This window comes from Episyrphus balteatus, chromosome 3 (assembly GCF_945859705.1).
Source record: "Episyrphus balteatus chromosome 3, idEpiBalt1.1, whole genome shotgun sequence".
NCBI classification, from domain to species: Eukaryota; Metazoa; Arthropoda; class Insecta; order Diptera; family Syrphidae; genus Episyrphus; species Episyrphus balteatus.
Window position 1 is genome coordinate 64,431,579 of NC_079136.1, and position 22,065 is coordinate 64,453,643.

Below are 22,065 nucleotides of genomic sequence, written 5' to 3' on the forward strand. Positions count from 1 at the left end.
GATAGTAGAATGTGAACTTCGACGTTAGATGGCTTATACATTATGTTGGTTACAGTAACGATAAAGGGCTCATTTCATAGATAATTAAAAGTGCTATAATTCATTCTTTAAGAAAATCCCAAACAAATCAAAAGTTCTTCAGATATTTGAAAAAATGTCATATTGTCTTAACCTTGCGAGAAGAACCCGGACTTTGGCCGACTATAAAATTGAATTTAACTAACTCACGGAATTCATTTGTATATTATTTTTTAGATAATTTAATTGATAATAAGTCTATCCTGGGACATTTTTGGTTTAAATGAGTAAAAATGGATTTATAAAATAAAAACGGCACCGACCTCTTTTCCAAGATGGCGGCTGTTCCCGATATCTTATCATCCCAAAAAATTCACTTTTACGATAAGGACATTCACCTAAACACGTTCCATGAAAAAAATTTGTCCCGCGAAAAGTGCAATTTGATTTACTAATTTGCCTGAGCTATTTTGTTTCAAACTCATTAGAGTATTTTTTTAGTTTTTCAAGAGAAACTTTTCGTTGGTCGCGGATTTTACAAGAATTGCTTTTCAGGCCATTGAAAACAGTAAAAGAGTTGGTATTAAATGTTCTTCTATGCAATAGACCAAAGCTAATGGCTCTCCGTCCATCCATTCGACCCGGATTTATAAAAATGCACATACACAAAATTGCACAATAGGCCATAAGGATGCAAATAAATTTTTTTGTTTGTCATATTTAGTTTATATTAAATCAATCCCTCGAAGTATGTTTACTTTGAAAGTCTAAAAGTTACCAATTAATACGATTTTATCGAGTTTTAAAAACGTGCTTTTAACTAAAAAAGTCAAAAATTTAGAAAAAGTGCTAATTTTTGAATAGGTACATTTAAGTTGTCTCTTGACAAAAAAATTAAAAATTGCATATTATCAAAGGATTTTACCTCTACTTTATTTCATTAGTACAAAGTTTGGAGGTCCCGGCTACATACACAAAATGCCCCTTGATTTAGTAAAAAAAAATAAAATTGTCAATTTTTTAACTTTTTTTTCTTTGATTTTAGGTTAGAATTTTAGTCAAAAATAATTTTTAAAATTTTTTAACCATCTTAACTTGACAGAAAATTTAATTTGCTATGAAAAGTGTCTTTGAACCATTTCAAAGTCAGGCTTGGTTTTCGAGTTAAATCAAAAAAACTGAAAACCGACCAGTGTTGCCGTTTTCTCAGAAATGCACCAATGGATTTAGTAGCACTTTTGGCTGGAGTATTCTTGTATGCCAAGGAATCATAATCGCCAATAAAAAGTCTTGAACGAATTTGTTCTATTTTTGCTCTGGAGCTCGGGTCTATTAAATAGACTATAAATTTAATTGGTTTATTTATTTAAACTTCGCGCATAAAACATTAATGCACTAGCAAATAAGTTAATTGGTATATCTCCTTCGCTTTAAGCCCCAAAAGTTGACTAAAATCAAATTTGAAAGTTTGTTTATGAAAGGATTCTGCATCTTTCCTAAACTTCGCTTATATTCAACGTATACTATCTCATCTTTGTAGACCATATGAACGTCTGCTAAAGAACCCTTTTGTATTCCTACTTATCCTTTCCCAATCTTCTAAGTATAGACTTCTTGCCATATAGAATATATTTCCAATTCATCTTATTTCATCAAATTAGCCATTTGACTCCAATTCATTGTAATTATCTTTCAGTTCATTGTTGATTATGTCCTTTATCCTTGACTTTTCAAGAAACTTAACATGAGTTCAATATTGGCTTCAATCTCTTATTCTCTATATGAACTCCCCATAGCCCCCGCATATGGCTAAAAATAACATCTTTTCCTAATGGAAAATTACTTTGCACGTGTTGGGTATTAAGTTACCTTCTTTTCTCTCTCTCTCTCTCTGAGTCTTAAAAAGATATAGGAGCACAAAAACTATACAAATTCGTATATCCGGCAGAGAGAAGATGTTATTGTTGTTGGTATGTTCTTTAAGCCTTGTGTGGTATCTAAATTAATGCTCTCATTTCGTAGCTACCCATCTATCGTCTTAATATATTTGTTAATAAGTGTTCATTAAGTAAAGTCCCTTGATTAACACTTAATTTATTTCACCCATAAGCTTCCGTTACATGTTGGTGATTCAGTTTTAATTTATCGCCAATATACTCGGTTTAATGTCACCATTATCACAAAAGAGTGAATATCCCTATGTTCTGTCTCTCTCTCTCTCACTTTCACTCTCTATCTCTTTTTCTCTCCAAAGTCCATAGTAAAATATTGGTCCACACAAAACATAATATAAACAGCTTGAATTCTATATCTATAAATATGTTTGCAAGATGTATTCACAAAAATACTGCTTACAAAAAAAACAAATAATAATGATAACGAGGGGGGTTATGAGGGGGGGGGGGGAATTAACGAAATAAAAAAGGACAAAAGAAGCCTCCGCATCATGGCCGACCAGACATGATGACATTAACAAGGCGTTCTTCACAATCAGCTTAGAGTCCATTACTTAGCCTTATTTGTTTTGCAGTCAAGTTTTCATTGTTTTTATACTCTCTTCGGCTTTTCTTTTATTTTTTGCGTACTTTTATATTTTCTTCCTTTTTTTTTATATTCACTGTTGTGTCGCCAGTTTGTCGCACTTTTTGCGCTCTCCATAGATCATCAGTCACATGCCACCATGTCTCTCTTTCTATGAGTAAAATTATTTTCTCAACACATAAAAGGACACTTTTCACCCCCTCAATGCCCATACCCACTCATGTTTTGGCTGAGAGAAGAAAAACAGACAACTAAACAGTAAAGACGACAGAATACAAAAAAATAAGATTAGAATGATGTTAAAACAAATAACAAAAATTCGCTAAAATTTCGATATCATTTGTCAAATTTGGATATTGCAAATGGGTGATTTGACTGTGTGTTAATTTTGGACAGACATCATGCGTACTAACCTTTTTTTTTTTGTGTTGAATTAATGACACTCAAGGCCTTGGTTGATGGGAAGTAAACATTGGCTGGGTGAGGATAATTTTTTTTTCGATAAAGATGTCTTCTGGCAAAAAAATTGTTTGCTTTAAAAATTACTATGTACCTGGAATTTAAGCGATACGAGAAGAAACAAGGACTATTGTAGCTTGTTTTTTAATAAATCCACACAATTTGACATAGAGATTCCTTGTTGCATCTATCCATGAGCTGTTATTTCTTCTTAAGTTAATGTTCTTATGACTCTTTTGGACGATGGACAAGGACATGGAAGGAGCCGCCATGTTGAAGAAGAGGTTGGTCCTGGTGTAATTGTATAAGTTGTTTGTGTAGGCCATAAACAGGAATCAGTAAAAATCTAAAATTGTTCAATACAAAAAAAGTTACTCATACGCCACAGTGACCGTCTTTGTTAACACGAAATACAAAAAAAAAAAAAAAAATAGCTGACTAATAATGATACCAGCTGGTTGATCATTTGATTACCGTTAAAATTATACAGTTTATTCATTGAGTTCATACTGATGGCATGCTATTTGATGCGGAACTCTTAAGAAATTAAGGCTCAGTCTATTAAGTCAAAAAATGTTCATAAAATTCAATTTTTCATGGAATATATTTGAATGCATTTTTTTTGGTTTGAGGGAAGTATTTTTAAGGGCAGGTCTACCCAAGCAGCCAACTTAAATCTCATGTAAATGAATTTGAATGTATTAGTGCACTTCTCTTTAATATGATTTCACAGCTTTGAATAACATTTTTGCTCTTTGACTCTTAAGGGTATGTTTCAGGCCAAAAAATGATTAGGACTTTGCGCCAAGCTCTGCAGAATCCACATTTTTGAGAATATTTAATTGAAAGAAACGATTTTGGATTAAGAATATATGTGGGGACATATATTGCTGGCTTGAAAAAAAAAACAAAAATTTTGTAGTTGTCAAAATCAGTAAAAACTATGAAAAATCGTCAAATTTAGATATGTGTTCTTAAGGACCTCTGGGAAATTCATCAAATGTTATTTTTTTATTTGTGCATATTTTTTTTTTACATAACAACAAACCCCTACATTTCAGGACATCTTCGTTTTTTTGAAATTTAGTATCATTTGTATGAAAAAAAATATTACCAAACCCCGAAAAAAAGGGCAAATTTACAAAAAACATCAATGCTAGATTTCGTATAACTTTAAAAGTTCAAAAGCTATAGAAACAAAATAAACTGTTTTTCAAAGCCTGAAAATGCATTAACATAACTCTATTTTTTTTTATAATAAAAAAAAAAAATATGAGTTTTTGAAACAAAAAATCTGGAAAAATTATAGGTTTTTGGTGTCTTTTTTTTATCACCTGGCGGGAAATCCATAAATAATTTTTTTAAAATTTTTTTATTATTTTAATATGATAAAATATATTTCAGAGCTTCTCACGACATATTTTTTTTTTTTGATTTTTTGGACCTAACATACTTATAAACGCAATTGAATATGTGAATATGTATAATGTCGTTGTGAATGAAGGGAAACCTTGACAATATCAATTTATTTTTTGTATTTTTTTTTGTTATTTTGTGTATAGGTTCCAATAAAAAAAAAATATTTTTTCATGGGTGGTATATTTAATTTTAATTTTTAAAATTGTGTCTATTTTGCGTTTTTCACCTAGAAAAATCCTTTTTTTCACGCACACAAATATATTTAGTTCAACAAAATTCCACTGCTAAATCAGCGCTAAAACATTCTCTTTTCGCTGCATTCTCTTTTTTTTTAATAAATCCGCTCTCATTTTTTCTCACTTTTTTGTATGACTCTAGTGTCTCGTCTCGTCTGATTTGTTTGTCTTATTTTGTTGTCTCATTTTTTTCAATGCTAGACTTTGTGGAAGGTCAGATTTTGTTTATTGCAAGATATTTGCTTGAATTTTTTTTATAGGTGCCTGTAATTGTATATTTTTCGTTTTTTTTTTTTTGAGAAGTAAGTAATGTATTGTTTTTTTGTGCATTGTCATGATTGAAATATTTTTTATCGCTGAGGAACGATTATTACTTTTTGGTACATATAGTGCATAGGAACATAGCTTGCATACATAGATTTGTTTTGGTAAAGTAGGCAAAATTAATTTCGACATCATTTTTTTTTCAATATTGGTCTATTCTATTATGAAGTCATAAAACACAAATAAATTACATTTTACAGACATCATCCTGGACGTGTGCCACTTCCAGCGTCCTTGTCCTCTTGACCGACAGACATCGTGTCGTCGGTCGGCGGCGGCGCGGCGCGGTGGCCATTGGCATACCTACATAGATGTTGTTAAAAAATTGTAAACACTTTTGGGTACCTACTTTTATTTCTTTCAGAATCAAGATACTTGTAAATAAAATCTGTAGGTAAACATTGGTTGGGTTAAAAAAAAATTATAGCTGTATGTAGGTAGGTAAATTCTTTACTTTTTTTTTTGAAGAGCAGGTATATTTTAAATTTGCGAAATTCTGCAACAGATAATGAATGTGTCAATATAATCAATGTTATATAATGTTTTTACCTAATATATGTATGTACATCAGAAAGGAGAAAATCTATCATTTTTTGTTTTCTTTGATTACACATGAACATTGTGAGGGAAAAGGGTTGAGTGGGAGATACCTACGGCGGAGAAAAGATATTGTAGATATTTTGTATACCATTTCTTTCTGTATCTTTGATTTGCATACAGTAAAATATTTTCTGAACTCCCGTTTGTAAAGATGATTTCTTTATTGTGGGTACACATGAGCATTGTGAAAAAAAAGGGTTGAATGTGAAATAAGTCTGAGGCGCAGAAAAGAAAGTAAGTAAACGCGCTTCCTTGCCATGTTCATGTGCATTTGTCATGGTATCGATCGTTAGAAGAAATATTGTTTTGTGTGTATTAATTAGGTAGGCAATTCTCCTCTTATTTTGTTTTGTTTTCTTTTGTGACATAATAGCTATTCTAGTGCTTGATTAAAATTAAAAAGGCCAATGACCATTAGAAAAGTATAACTTGGTTTCCATGGAAAATTATTTCTCACCAATATTACTGTCCTTTACGGACACATCAATCTTTAAAATGTTTTTTTTTTGTTTTTTTTTTTTTTCAATTTTTCTCATTTTAATAATAATTGCATTCCAAACTTATCAAAAATCAAAATTTTTTCGGTCACTTTTTTGATTGAAAAATAGGCTATTTTTTCAAATTAAATTCGTCAAAAATCAAAAAAATTAACTTTTTGCTCAAGAAACATTTTTAGTGGATAGAAAACATAACTAAATAGTTTTTAACCAAGTTTTGAATCCAACTATTACTGTAGAAGATAAAAATAAAAAATAAAAAAATCGTATTTTTGTATTTTTTTCAATATATTTGAGGTTTTATAAAAAAAATGGTTTTTGTAAAAGTTGTAGACATTTATACCTACTGTCTACAATTTTTGCGTTTAAGTTTTTTCGATAGGAGGTCTACTTTTGACAGAAATCGTAAAAAAAACGATTTTTGACTCCCACCCCACTTTTTCGCCCACCCACCCCCTTTTTCCCAATTTGTTTGTGGCCAATTTGTTTTTCCCCTTTCATATACATACCTACCTACCATTTATCCTAAATTTTCCCACCACTCATATGCTGCTAATAGTTTTTTTTATTTTCAAAAACTATTGGCACTGGTCTAACACAACTGGCCGGTGCGACTTTTTTCCTTGCTCTGTCCTCATACCCACAGTAATTCAAAACAACAACTGATAGATACCTAAATATATACCTACCATATGTTTATTTAGCGCTTTTACAACCCTTTCAAAAAAATTATTTCTTTTAGTAGGTAGCTGTTGTAGGTATGCGGGTGCCCGGCGCAGCGCGGCGCCATGTTCCGCGAATTAATTGAGATGATAGGTAAATCTATTTTTCCATTGTTCATCATCACCTAAATGATCAAAAAACATTTATTATTTTGCTGCCGCATGTCGTAGCCCACTGATAGAAAGCACCAACAAATATTTTTCAATATGTAGGTAGGTATACTACCAGCCTACTTATTGCTTTATAACACTACTGCGAAAAAAAGAATTGCCTAAATTGAAAAAGTGAAGAGTTGCGATTTGCGAATCCTGGATAGCCGATATATGTACCTAAATAATATGTACCTACATATAGGTACTATAATATTTTTGAAGTGTGTGGTTTCGCCTGCCGTTTTTTTTATACATATATATTTTTCTAGGAATCTATACAAATATCACTAGAAAACAAAAGATAATAAAACTCATGACATAATTAGATCCAGCAAACAAAAAAAAAAGAACTTGTTATTCATGCGTAATACCTACCTACATATTATTTATGTTCATAAGTAAAGGATAATATAAAAAAAAATCACTGTTCTGCGTCTGCTTGCCTAGCATTTTTTTTTTTTCACACATCCCATGAATGAAACAACAAAAATGTATTCCTTTACCGTCTGGTTTTTTGCGTCGTAGTCTTGTGCATAGAGGTATTTCCAGAGATACCCAAAGGAGATGGGAAACTTTCGTACGTTTTACCCCCCAAAACCCATTTGTTTATTTCGTGTTGTTGTAATCTCTCTTGTATTCGTGAATAAATGTGAAAAACACACATAGTGTAGCCACGGTGTTTTTACGCACACCTAAGCAAAAATGTACGATTTTTCACGCATACTTAGCCAAAAATGTCTATTTTTTCACACATACTTATCCAAAAATGTCTAAAGCAGCTTGTAGGCAAACCCGTATGACGTCAGAAGTTTCTCATCTCTTTTAGGTATCTCTGGGTATTTCTTTTCTCTATCTTCTTGTGTGGCTTTCCACTTTGTTTTTGTTTTTTTTTTTTTTTTTTGCTTCACTTTGAGAGAAAAAAAGAGTCAAAGAGCAAAAATGTTATTCAAAGCTGTGAAATCATATTAAAGAGAAGTGCACTAATACATTCAAATTCATTTACATGAGATTTAAGTTGGCTGCTTGGCAGGGTTCGGACTTTACTTCGATCGAAGTAGATTTACTTCGATTTTGGGAACAAAATAAAATCTACTTCCCTACTTCTCTTTTTCAGGATCTACTTCTATTTCTTGATTGAAAAATATTTTTCAAATAATAAATTTAGAGAAAGGGATTTAACTTCAATTTTAAATCTGGTCGAGGCATTGAGAAATAAAGCTCAACTGAAATCTCAAAAGATGAATTGTTCTTCGAATTCAAGATATAAATAAAGTTTATCAAAGTAATTTTGACTGATTTTGAAGAATTCCTGATCAAAAATTTGTTAGATTATGCTGAATTAACCGTTTTTCCCCAAAGCACCGTTAAAACCACTAGATGAGAAAGGTTTTTTTGGAAAAGATCACAATAAAAAAAGTAAAGATAATCATTTTTATCAAAAAAAACAAAACCGACTTCCATTGACCAAAACTGGGTCTTATGGTTTTTCTCATAGTTTATATAGCCAGAACCGGACGAAATTGAAATGGGACCACACTGCGGGCAAAATTGATTCACTCTGTCCAAAGTTATGCGGTAACAAACATAAAAAAAAAAACAAAAAAACAAAAAAAAAAAGACGAGTTGAATACCTCCTCCATTTTGGAAGTCGGTAAAAAAATGAATAATCATTTTTATCAAAAAAACAAAACCGACTTCTATGATTCAAAACGGGGTTTTATGTTTTTTTTATTAGTTCCTATGGCTTTAACTGAACGAAATTGAAATGGGACCACACTGCAGCCACTAGCTTTCCAATACAAAAAGAATTATCAAAATTGATTGACTCTGTCCAAAGTTATGCGGTAACAAACATAAAAAAAAAACAAAAAAAAAATACAGACGAATTGAGTACCTCCTCCTTTTTGGAAGTCGGTAAAAAATAATTTTGTTGAAAAATAATTTTTTTAGAATAAATTTTTGTAAATAAATGTTCTGAAAGTTTAATTTTGAAATCTACTTCCGAAATTTTGGATCTACTTCACTTTTTTTTTTTAATTTGCTTCGAAATTTTGAAACTGAAGTCCGAACCCTGCTGCTTGGGTAGACCTGCCAGCGTTGCCACAAAGTGCCCGATCGGGCCATTTGGCCCCCTATCTTATATTTTGGCCCTTTGCCCGGGCCAATTAGAAATGGCCCACGAATCCAAGTTTTAGTAGATTCATCTTCATATGGTGCTTAGTAATAATTAAAAGGCTTTACAAAATTAAATATATATCATCGCTATGCATCGCAACTACAATGTGTATTCACATAAATAGGTACCTATGTAAACTGAATTAATTAATTTATCTCGTTTAGTAATTTGATTTTTCTCACGTCAGTTGTATTTATTTATTTTTAATAAGTGGCTCAAAGCTAAAAGATGTCTGTGAAGTAAAAGTTTAAAATGTTCATCTGTGTTTTTTTTTAAATTTATTTTGTAAACTAATAAGATTTAACAAATGTATGGCCAATAAACCCCTTTTAAATATTTATCGTTTTTTGTGTCCCATACAAAAACGTCATTTAAAATTTTAAAAGCCTGTTAAATGTTTATGAAATCGGCTATTAATGCTTTAAACAAATAAAAAAGAATAAATAAAATTTTTAATAAATTGCATTTTTATGTTTTTAGGAAAATTTTGTTAGTAAAATATTTGGCCCACAATTTTGTCAAATGGCCCTCAAAAAAATTCGAAATTGCCCTCTCTGCTTTTTTCTTCGCGGCAACGCTGAGACCTGCCCTTAAAGTAATGTTCTCAAAAGTGTCAATCTGTGGAGAGCAGAGGAGAAGATTCAAAGACGAACCATACAAGCTGTAGAGCGACACAAATTTTTATACAGATTGTTCTTATAATCTACAAGTTAACTTATATAAAAGTGATTTGAACTGCAAGGGCAATTACATGCCCATTCGTACATTTTATCAGTCGTACTGGGTTTAATAACTGCTAAACATTTGCCGGATTTGATTTCGTTAAAGTTCTGGGATGGTCAAAATCTTGTTTAGGGACATCTTAGTTGCACGAGAGAGGGTTTTGCTGGTCAATTATGCCTTCTCAAACCAAGAAGCAGTTGACAAGAGTAAGTAATGCTCCGTTTAATTTCAACACTGGTCTCGTTGTCTGTATTAATAGCGGAGCCTAGGAGACGAAGTTCTTTACAAAATTATGGATACGTACAAGAAAAAATTATGGATCTCCTGTTTCCTGTCCATAATTTCTTTGTCCTATTTATTGATTTTGAGTGTCCTTTATTGAGAGCAGTACTTGGTCTTACCTTCATTGACCTTTAAACTCATTTTTTGCTCTTGTGCTTCGATGCTCACAAAAGTTTGACTGAAATCACCATGTGTTCTTCCGATTTTTTCAATATCGTCGGCATCATGCAAGTAGCTGGATGTACTTTTGAAATCTTCTCCTATTTACCATACGAAAAAGCTTTAAAAAAATCACTTCATCTGAAGTTCAAAGCAATTAAAATTTAAGATGCTTGATAAAACCACACGTGTGTCCTTCATTAACATAAAAACCTACCAAAAGAATATCTAATTCTCATTTGTCTTTTAAATTCCAAGAAAATTATAAAAAAAAAATCAAGGAAAGGAAAAAACATATCGCAGGTAGGTGATTCCATTGTAATAATTATTTATTTCTTTACATTTCTTACCCACAAAAAAAAAAAAAACAACATTAAGAAGAAAAACAAAATAAATTATTCCACCAAATAGAATTAAAAAAAAAAAAAACATTTTCAAATAAAAGACATCTATACATTTTTACAGTGATGTCTCTTTGAGCCATTTTTAGTAAAGAATTTCTTTTAAAGGTCTTATCCTTAAAGCTCCTTTGTCACACATTTTTTTCCGCCTTATAAAACTGTCCAAAATGAGAACTTTTACTGTACATAAAGGTAAAACATATAAGTAGAAAATTAGCCGCTTGCGTCTTTTGCGGCCCATGGAAGAAATAAATTATTTTGCAATCTTTGCACAAATTCCCCTAAACAATAAATTCCCATTACTAAGCAATTAATTCCTATCTCGCATTTCGAAAGTAATAAAATGTGTTCTTCTCCAAAAAAAAAAAAAAACCTTCCCAGTCTCCACCATCATCAACAAACCATCCAACCAACGAACCAAACCAACTTACCAACTAAGAAGCTCTATATACCTTACCAACTCTCGTCGTCGACAGGGATGTGAACCTTCTTTCCATTTCCGGTCCAATACTTACAATCCTCAAGAAGCCAATTCTCGCCATTAAGGGAGTACACGAGACTACTTACGCTGTTTACGTTTTGACACAATTATAAAACGAGGAATAAGCCAAATACTCTGACAGAAAGGTCCACCCACACGACGAAACCGCCGCCGCCGCTCCATACTTTACCACCGAAAAAATTCGTATCCGTTGAACTGAACATGATTTATTGTACGGGGGACCATTAATTTCTTCCGTAGACATTGGCATGGTGGGAGCGGGTAAGCGGTTGGCAGTGCGGAGCGGTACATATTTCTCTACAAGAGATACCTCTACAACAATGCTCGTACTAACGTTACCAGGTATAATATCGCCCAAACGGGTACCTTTTTTTCGGTTGGGCCAAGACCGAACAGGGTTAACTTTTTGCTGTGTCGCCTGTTAAACACGGGTGAAAGATATTGGCTCCGCAAAAAAAATATCTACAATCACACAAACTTACCCTACACGAGAGCATTTAATTTCAATAGCAGAAATACATCAAGTTTCTGGGAGGAAGCCCAAGTACAAAGTCGGAAAACGGAAGTCGGAAGGAAGTGTTTTGGGGTTCTTTCGTATGTTTTATTTCCTCTCTCTCTCTCTCTCCCTTCATTTTGGGGGACCTACAGAAAAACGAAAAAAAAAGGAAGAAAAACAGTTTTTCTTTTCTGCCGAAGGTTTTTGCGATAAAGGCCATGTAAATCGTCCAGGACCGCCACCCTCGTTTCGAATTTTTTGATAGAATAAATGGAAAAGAAACTTATGCTCCAACGACCTGTCTGCATTAAGAGGCTTAACGGAACGGTGATGATGGGGAAAAGGCGAATATATTGTAGTGGTATTGGCGGTGGTGTGTGTTGGGTTGGTAGTGGCGGCGGAGGGCGGCATTCTTGAATGTGGAATGTTTTCGTTTTTTTTTTTTTTGAAAAGGTATTAACGGCCTGGCAAAGAAGTGTCATGTCAAATGGACATGCAGTTATGTTCACATCACCGCTATTTCTTTTTTTGGGTAAGCATGTGAAGTCTCAGAACATTCTTTAGCTGACAGCTATTAAGAGAATACCAAAAATAACATATGGAATTTTGGAATTCAGCAAAGATGTTATTATATATTTTTTTGTTGTTATTCGTTTCGTTTTTATTATTATTATCATTTCGGGTTGAAAGGAGATACTGTTGATGATTTGAATTAATTAAAACGCGACAAGCAATAAAATATACATCACTTTTGTTTTTATTGTGTATAAAATGTTTTGCAGGCAATAGACAAAATTTATCACGCTAACTTTTAGCTTTTTTTTGTTTATTTGAAATGTTGTTTTATCACATATTTAAGTCACAAACGGTTGGATAAACGATTTCATAATATTGTACCTTTTACACGCGAGTTAGTGATGAGTTATCCTTAATATAGAATTATAGCACAAGTCATTTAAATTAAAATAGGGTTATGTCATTTGTGACGTTTATTAAGACAAAAAAAAAAACAATAGAAGCATTCATTTACTCTGAGTTAACTTATGAATAGATTTGATTCAGCGCTGAAGACCTAGCTCTAGCAAGAACTTAACTTTCTATTAAGCTTGCCCCCAATTTTTGTTTGCTCATTTTCGATAGAGAATTGGTTGAATATCATAACCCTAATTGTTCGCACTAATAAAATTCACCTTTTGGTAGCCATCTTGAATTTTAGTTTTTATTAAATACCTCGAATTTCGCGAAATTTTTTAAGTTTTGAGCATTTTTATCAAAATTATGAAAAAAAGTTCCGAAAAAAGATTGTTCACCCCGAGTCGAACTTTATGTACGAATTTTGATCTCAAACTGCTTAATAGAATCTATTTAGGTAGTTTTCATCTTAAAATAAACCTAAATATGAACTTTGTATACTTACTATACTCAGTATCTTCTTAGAAACCTTGACGACATATATTTAACGACTTTTAAAACTGAAAACACTTGTTTAATCCTTAATATTCTATTTGTGTCTAGAATTTTTAGACCTTACTATGTACTTGAAAAGCTCTTTAAGCTCGGTAGATACCACTTACACTTTTGAAGCTAGTTTGAGACTATTAAAACACCAAACACTTTTTAAGTACTAAATGTTCTTCTTGAAATTTGTACTTTTCAAACTCTTAAGACTATTAAAACTCAAAATTCTAGCTATGTCCTAAAAATACAAGTTCAGACATGCAACAAACTTGACCATTGTCTCGTGCACTTGTGACTTTAAAGTGCATTCGAAATAGGTCATTCGGCGAGTTCGGTCGGTATCGGCTTTTTTTTTTTTTTTTTTTGATTGAGTGAAAAAAAACCACCGTGAAATAAAATGCAAAGAAAAAAGTGGAAGTGAAATTTGAAATGTAGAAGTGAAATGAAGTGAATGAAAATAAAAATTATTTTTTAGTAAAAAAAATAAAGTAAGTAAAGAACGAGTGTGCCTACTTAAAATTTCTTACAACTTTGCTATGCAATTTTTTTTAATATCGCTGTAAAATACAAAAGTTATTAATACTGCGGCGTATGTGTAATTTTATTTTATTAAAAAAAATTAACTGTTAGAGCGGATTGTTCTATACCTGAGCAATAATCAGTGTAGTTGATGTTTTAACATCCACTTCAAATGGTTTTATAGCTCATGTGATTGTAAAAATACTTACACCTTTTATAATTATTATTAAAGATGATTTTATTGCCCCATTTGTATTCAATAGTTTGGGTAGGAAAATGTATTTTCCGTTGGCTTTTTGTATCATTGCAACAATTAATACGACCAAAAAAGCCGAAGGAAAATACATTTTCCAACCCAAACTATTATTTTTATTGCAAACAAAAATTTTAATTGCAAACAAAAATATTTTGCATTCAAAAAAATTTACTGCAAATAAAAAATTGTATGCACTAAACGTACTTTTTGATATTCTTTGATTTTCTAACAATTTTGATTATTTGAAGCTAATGTTAGGCCAAATAGTCAAAATTTTAAGATATTCGACGAATATTAAAAAAAAAAAATTAATGCACACATTTAGCTTTGACTTTTTTTTCAATGCAGAAATTTTTTCTTAGCAAAGTAAAAAAATCATGCACCACCCGCCACCTTGATTGAACGACCGTTTGTTTCTTGGGCTTGGATTTTTCCACTGAACCAACGCTATAAAAATTTGAGTTGGACAAGCATCCAAACTATAAAAATTCATCTTTATCTACTGTAGCATGCACTCGTCTGTATTTTTCATGGAACCAGTCCACAGTGGACAGTGTGGTATTTTGGTCTAAAATCTAGCCAAAAATATCTGGGCACGTTTTTCACATCAAATACATAGGTAGGTACCAAATGACTAAAAAGTTATTTGGAAGGATTTTTTTTTTCATTTTGTTTACAGTAAAACCCACTTAAGTGCTTACCTCCCGATTAGCAGTAAAAAAAAATTATTAAAAATAAAAAAACACAGTCCTGTGCTATAACTTTTCTTAAAGCTAGTAGTTTATTCTTTTTTTGACTCAAGTTGTTTCATTAAGAAGTTTTTGTGAAATTAAGTTTTAAGGGTGAAATTTATTTTTTCGTTTATTAATTGATTCTGTATAAAATTTTGCAATATTATAGAACTTTTTTTATCGTTATTTAATGATCTGGTAGTCTTAAGTCAAATACTAATGAATTCATTCAGTTTAATAATATATAGGTTAGACCATGTTGCGGTGTGTTGCGCTATTTTGAAAACACTACACTAATGTTTAAAAAAAAAAACAACGAAAAAAGTAAAAAGTAGAAATTTTGTAAGTGTGTACTTCAACCAGTCCATATGAAAAAATAGAGTTGTACATATCGTCGGCACAAAGCCAAAACCGCGAATCTGCATTTTTGGACATTTTCACTTTAATGCGTCATTTAACTTGTTATCGGTCCCTCTATCCACTGCTTCGACCCCAATCATCCATCTGTTGCCTAAAAGCCTAAAATATAAATTTCCGTAGCACGAGTTCCCATAAGATTGCATGCATTTCCAAAACTTTGAAGCCGTTTTTCTCAAAACTACAATTTTGCAGATACGCGGTTTTGGCGTTGTGCCCACGATATATACAGTTAAATTTTTTTTTTTGATTCCATAAATACATTGATTGTCAATATACATATCAACATTTTTCACAAAAATCATTTTTAAGTGTAAAAAAAAAACACTTAGAAAGTTCAGTTCACATCGCAAAAAATTCGTGTTTACCCAAATAGTGCAAGTTGCAACTGATGGTATCGCGAACTGGGTTAAACAATTTATAGATAGACTTCACTAAGAAGTAGCCTGGTTATCTACGTGTTATGTGACATAAGCTTAATCGTGGGGGGCAAAATTGAGAAATTTGATTTATGACCACGTTTTAGATCAAAATACCGCACTGTGCAGTGGTTTTATTTTGGTTAGTTTTATCGATATTCTTTGAGCATCCAACCTGGAGTACCAGATCTCTTAATCAGCTTTATCACGAATAAAAATTCCGCAGAGCATTCTCCCATTTTGGGAACTTTGCTATCGCGAATAATTTTAGAACAAAATTTCCCAAGAAAATTGCTATAGGTAATACCTAAGTTTTTCCATGGAAATTTCTCCTAATTTGAATGCAAAAGTTTGGGGGCAAAAAGTTGTTTGTTTGAATTCAAATATAGACATAAAAGTAAAATCTTTGGACTCAAAACTTTACCCCATCAAAAACCCAATAGTGGACTTATACTAGTGGACTAACTTCTTAATGACAATAAAGTATAATGTTTTTAACTTATATTGCTTTTTTTCTATGTTGTGTCAGTAGGAGAACCAACCCCTCATTTCTCCCACTCCTATTTCTATATTTCCGTGAAAATATGAGTTCTCTATTAAGATAAATTAGTCTCTGAATTCTGATTTCTAACATAAGAACATGTGACACATTGGTTGCTGCATGCCTAGGTCAATTATCTTAACTCGAAAAGCAAAGCGTACACATGAAAACACAACACAAAACATCGCAACATACTGTGAACAATCTCTTAGTGGATATATGGATGTTGTAGGAGAAGGATAGAAAGCTATATAATACCAAGTCCATTTGGTGATGCTCCATCACTTCAAATAAACCGCAATGTGCACCGCAATTACTTCTAATGGTACCCATGTTAGCCGAGCCGTCATCAGCACTCGCTTGCTGGATGGAGGAACAAAACAAAGCTGTCAAAACTGCTGCGAACATCTTACCAAAGTGCTGGGCAATAAAATTTAATCGTTTGTCCATCGCATCGCAGTAAGGATTAACAACCTTCACTCTGAGCCCGTTCGTATATACGAGGGAGGCTTCACCATCACGACCTGGAATAGGATATACCACCATTGCTTAGTAGGACTGTGTTGTTGTCGTCGTCGTTCGTCGTCGTCATTGTCGTATCACCCCATTGTCCTATTGCCAAGTCACCATTTGGTCCGGTTGGTCCTTTGGTGACGAAACAATCGAAAAGTGCATTAAATATTATGGGAAAGTGCCGGATTCATTTAAAGGCTAATATGGGAATCACATGGTCCCTTTTTTGCCTCCTTTTAACAATGACCATCAAGCTCTGCTCCGCTATGTGTGTGCAGCATATTCGTCGGTCATTTGGCAGCCATTTGTGTGTCCTATAAGTGCTCAGTCATTATTGTCGGTCGTTGAGCAAAGTTTTTGAGTGCTCGTATATTATTTCGCAGAAAACACAAAAATTCTTTCTATATGTGTTTATGAGAGTCGCACCAGTAACGGGCACTCGTTGTCGTTTCTTTGACATCCATAAGTAGGTTGTCGTAACTGCGTGTAAATCGTAAAAACGGGCGACTACAAAATCGTTTGCTTTTAACATCCGTTTGAAGAAGCATTTTTGTCACATCATCGTTAGCTGAGTATAGTCATCGTCTGTTGTCATTGAAATCTACATTTTGTCTGTGTCGTTTATATAGCAGAGAGCAGGTTAAATCCCAATATACATCGTTAAAAGAAACGTCCGGTTTTAACTCGATCCCATCAACCAGTTGCACGTTAAATGTCACAGTTATGATATCATCACACATCATACAACAATGATACTTTGTCTTTATGACAACCAATTAGGATTCTTTCAGTTTGTGTATGTAGGTCTTCGGTCTCTCTGTTCGGTAAATTTAGTGCCATCAAAAAATATTTTAGATTGAACATTAAGCTTGACCATTTTGTCAAAATGTGTGTGATTATGATAAGTTTAGAGGAGAGCTTAGTTTCGAGAACTCAAACCTCCACCCGATGTACAAAAAATATATAAACAAACTCTTGGATGAAACACGGTTATTGAAAACTATTTTTTGAACTGTCGAATCGTGAAAATGCGATAAAGATAATGATAGTTTTTTTTCTTTCTAAACCAAAATACCTAAACTAAAAACGTAGTTTTCTTAGAACTACTTGCATGCAGCATTACATACGTGTATTAAATTTATTAAAAATCATTTGGACAGTTTTCAAGAAAGCAGCCATACTTCGAAAATGTTGTACGGGAAGTACACGTTCCTAAAGGGATATTAAGAAACAAAAAAAAAAAACAGTTTTTGAAATTACAAAAAAATCGTCTGTACTAATTTTCAAGGAAATCCGTTAACCTGTTTAGGTTCCATCTTCATGTTGATGAACAAGCCATTTTTTTTAATTTCTCTACCACCGTCCCTACTGTTGGCTTTGACTAAAACAATTAGTAGAGTAACTAAAGCTAATTATTAGGGAACCAGGCCGAACAGCTCTGATTTTGAAGATTTTTTTTTTTCAAACGTAGGTAATTAAAAATACTTTAAAGTCTATAGATTGAAAATTGCCGATGTTGCCGTATTGTTTTTTAAAATTTAGATTTAAATTTTTTTTTAACAAAACCATTTTTTTGCTTAAATTTCATAAAAAAAATGATAGCAAACGATTCTCTAGTTAATTTAAGGGAAAAAAATATGAAGGACTAAGGGACAATCTTCCATTGTTTAAGCGATAAATGCAATTTTCTCACAATCTGACTTCAAACACAAAAAAAATATTTTGAAAACAACGGCAACACCTACAACATTTTAAAAAACATTTTTTAAAAGACAGAAGTTCATTCTTATCTCTTAAATTTAAATCCACTAAATTTAATTAAGAGTTTTTGAAAAAATAGTCCTCAAACTCAGAATTTAAAAAAAAAAATGTTATTAAAAAAATTTAAAATTAATTTTTTCCAAACTTTTTCTAATAAAATATGAATTTATTTTAAAAATATTGTTGGCTATAAATATTATCAGTTAAATTCCGAAGCAGAAAAGGTAATATATATCACAATCTGACTTCAAACACAAAAAAAATATTTTGAAAACAACGGCAACACCTACAACATTTTAAAAAACATTTTTTAAAAGACAGAAGTTCATTCTTATCTCTTAAATTTAAATCCACTAAATTTAATTAAGAGTTTTTGAAAAAATAGTCCTCAAACTCAGAATTTAAAAAAAAAAATGTTATTAAAAAAATTTAAAATTAATTTTTTCCAAACTTTTTCTAATAAAATATGAATTTATTTTAAAAATATTGTTGGCTATAAATATTATCAGTTAAATTCCGAAGCAGAAAAGGTAATATATATCACTCTTTTGAAAAAAAATTTAAAATTACTTCAATTTCAATGGGTTTTTTTGATAGAAACTGAATTTTTGCATTGAATTAATTGAATTTCTCAAAGACTTTGGCAAATAAGAACTTTAAACTTTTGTTATTTAACTTTCAACAATATTGAATATTGGCTATTGAATGAATAAAAAAGAACTTTATATTTAAATGTTGAACTTTAAAAAAAAAAAAACAAGTTAAATTTTTTTTCAAAACTTCTATAAAAAAAAGGTTCTTCGAAAATAAAATTCTTTTTAATTTTTTTTCATAAACCGTAATATATATTAACACTTCCTTTTATAATTTCAATACATAATAGATTTGGCCAAAAATATTTGAAAATAAATGCATTTTATATTACGAAAAAGTTTTGAAAACGACATGTTAAAATTTTGTCTATAATTTTTTTTTTCAAAAATCTGAGTTCAAAAGCCCTTCATTCAATTATCTTAATTTTAATTTTACAAATGTGACTAAGCTTCTAGCTTTTTAAAAATGTATATTTAAATATTGTAGGTGTTGCCGTTGTGTGCAAATATTTTTTTTTGTGTTTGAAGTCAATTAGTAAGAAAATTGCATCTATCGCGTGAACGATGGAAGATTGTCCCTAACTCCCACATATTTTTTTTCCTTGAATTTCCTAGACAATCTTTTGGCATCAATTAATTTATGAAATTTAAGAAAGTTTTTTGAAAAAAATTTTTTTTGTTCACAAAAATTTGCAATTAAATTTTAAAAATCAAAACGGCAACCCCGTCAATTTTTAATCTATAGACTTTAAAGTATTTTTTTTACCGACGTTTGAAAAAAAAGATCATCAAAATCTAAGCTGTTAGGCCAGGTTCCCTAATATTGCCAATTTTTGAGCTTTAGTTACTCCACTAAATAGCCTTAAGATCAAGTAAGAGAAGATTTTGTACAAAGGTGACCTGACCAATTATTGAAATGAAATTCGCAGGCACACCAAAGAATTGTAGCTCAGCTTTACGGTGAAGAAGTTGAACACCACCAGACAATTTCCAATATGTAAACATAAAGGACTACGAATCAGAACCTACCTGAAACTGAAGATGAACTTAAGACCGAAGAAGTACCTACTAAGTGAAAGATATTTCTTTTTATTTAGTTAATAAACAAGGCTTTAAATATTAAAATATAAATTTGAGCAATTGTAATTTAGAGAGTATAAAAAGCATTAATTTTGATAATTGTTTAGGTACCACCTTGATTTTAAATACCACCTTGAAAAAATATTTAGTTTTAAGGTCAAACAAAGAAAAATGTTCAAAAAGAATTTTTTATTTTCTCTTTCGGAAATAATAATTTAATTATTTTGTTTTCCAAAGTAAAATTTTATTCTTCATTTAACTTTTTTATTCCCTAAAGTTCTTGAAAACTAAGATTTTTTCTTGAAAAAAAAATCAAGGTATTAATACTTGAGTTGAACTTGAACTTGAGTTGAATTTACACCTGTTCAAACATTGCAGGTTCAAGAAAAAAGGATAAATTCCTATTAATTTTTTTTCTATAAAAAACAAAATTTAAGTTTTTCAAAATAGATTTTAATAAAATTTTAAGTCTGAGTAGGAAACAAACACAAAACAAATAGGTCGTTCTAAAACAACGACCAAAATTATCACTTTTTATACTTTCTTAACCCATTTCCTGCGGCTACCAGTTCCAGTTGACTTAGAAACTTGAAATCTTACACACTTGTTGTTTTTTATCTAATTAGAAGAAATGTGGAAACAAATTTGGAAAAGATTCTGGTTTTCCGAAAAATTCACGTTGTGTTTTCGCAACGCTTGCCGAAAATGGATCTTATCAAAATTATTTTTAAAAAAAATTTCTTACATAGTTTTATTTGAATATTTGTATGAAGAAATTAACTAGATATAAATACACTGAGTATTAAAAAATTGTTGAAAACAAAATGACAAATTGCGTTCAAAAATTCTACCTGAAATTTTTCAAGAGCTCGAATTTTAAAAGTCCTAAAAAAGCACGAAAAAATTTTTTCACAAAAAAATCCAAAAACAGGTCGATTAGATAATTGAACTATCTTTCAAAATCTTTTTTTAGTTTATTTAAAATTATAATAACTTAGGTTCCAGAAGTCTTCAAACATGACGTTGCGAAAACGCAACGTTAGCAGGAAATTGGTTAATTACATTTGCTCAAATTTTGTTATTAACTAAATAATAAAATTTTTTTCATTCAATTATCTTTACAAATGTGAAAGTTATCCATCAATTTATAAACGTTAAGCCATTTATGTCACGGTATACCCTCCTTTAAATCAAGAAACTTTAAAGACATCGACGAAATTTTTTAACTATCAACCATATTTTTCGTGCGCTCCGACTGCAATACTGAGCTCCTCATCTACCAATAGCATCAGTTAGATTTTTTTGCGCAGTAGCGAAGACGAACACCACTTTCAACTCAAGAACTAACTGACTGTTACGATGCAAAATAACGTGCAAATAACTAGTTTTTAAGATTTAAAAATTTTAAATAAATTTTAGTGATCTATCTATCGAAATAAGAATATAAAATGGCTGAAAAGGATCAAAAAATCTGGGGCAAAAAAAAAACAGTTTTCTGACATACGTGCGTTATTCTGACATAAGTACGTAAGTTAACCTAGCCTATAAGTCTTCTAAGTTCGAGATTTTTTGCAAGTGTTCAAAAATGCATTAAGTTAAAATACCACTCGAAAATACCCCTTCAAAAATTCATAATGGGTTCCTCCACTGTTAGGCGTGATTTCTATCGACTTTAATCGTCCATGGCCAGAAATTTGCGTTATTTAAATCTTCGCTCATACTTTCATGCTTTCCATCAATTTTGAGCATACTGCTCTTTTTCATTATCTAAATGAAATTTAAAAAAATTAACTGTTTTTGTTGACGCTGAACACCTTTTAAGAGCCTCCGAGTTTAATTCTCAAGTTTGATGATTCCATATTATAATGACCACAGCACGTGCTCTACCCCTTTTACCCCTTCTTCAATTTCTCAGAATCTAAGTCAACCGGTTGAATATTGAATTACACATTTCAAATGTTGGGATATAAAACAATAGAAAATATCGAATATTTTATGAAAATACTACATATGTATATCGAAGAAATGGTCATATTTGTAATAAATTTTCTCTCCTCTCAAATGTCGCA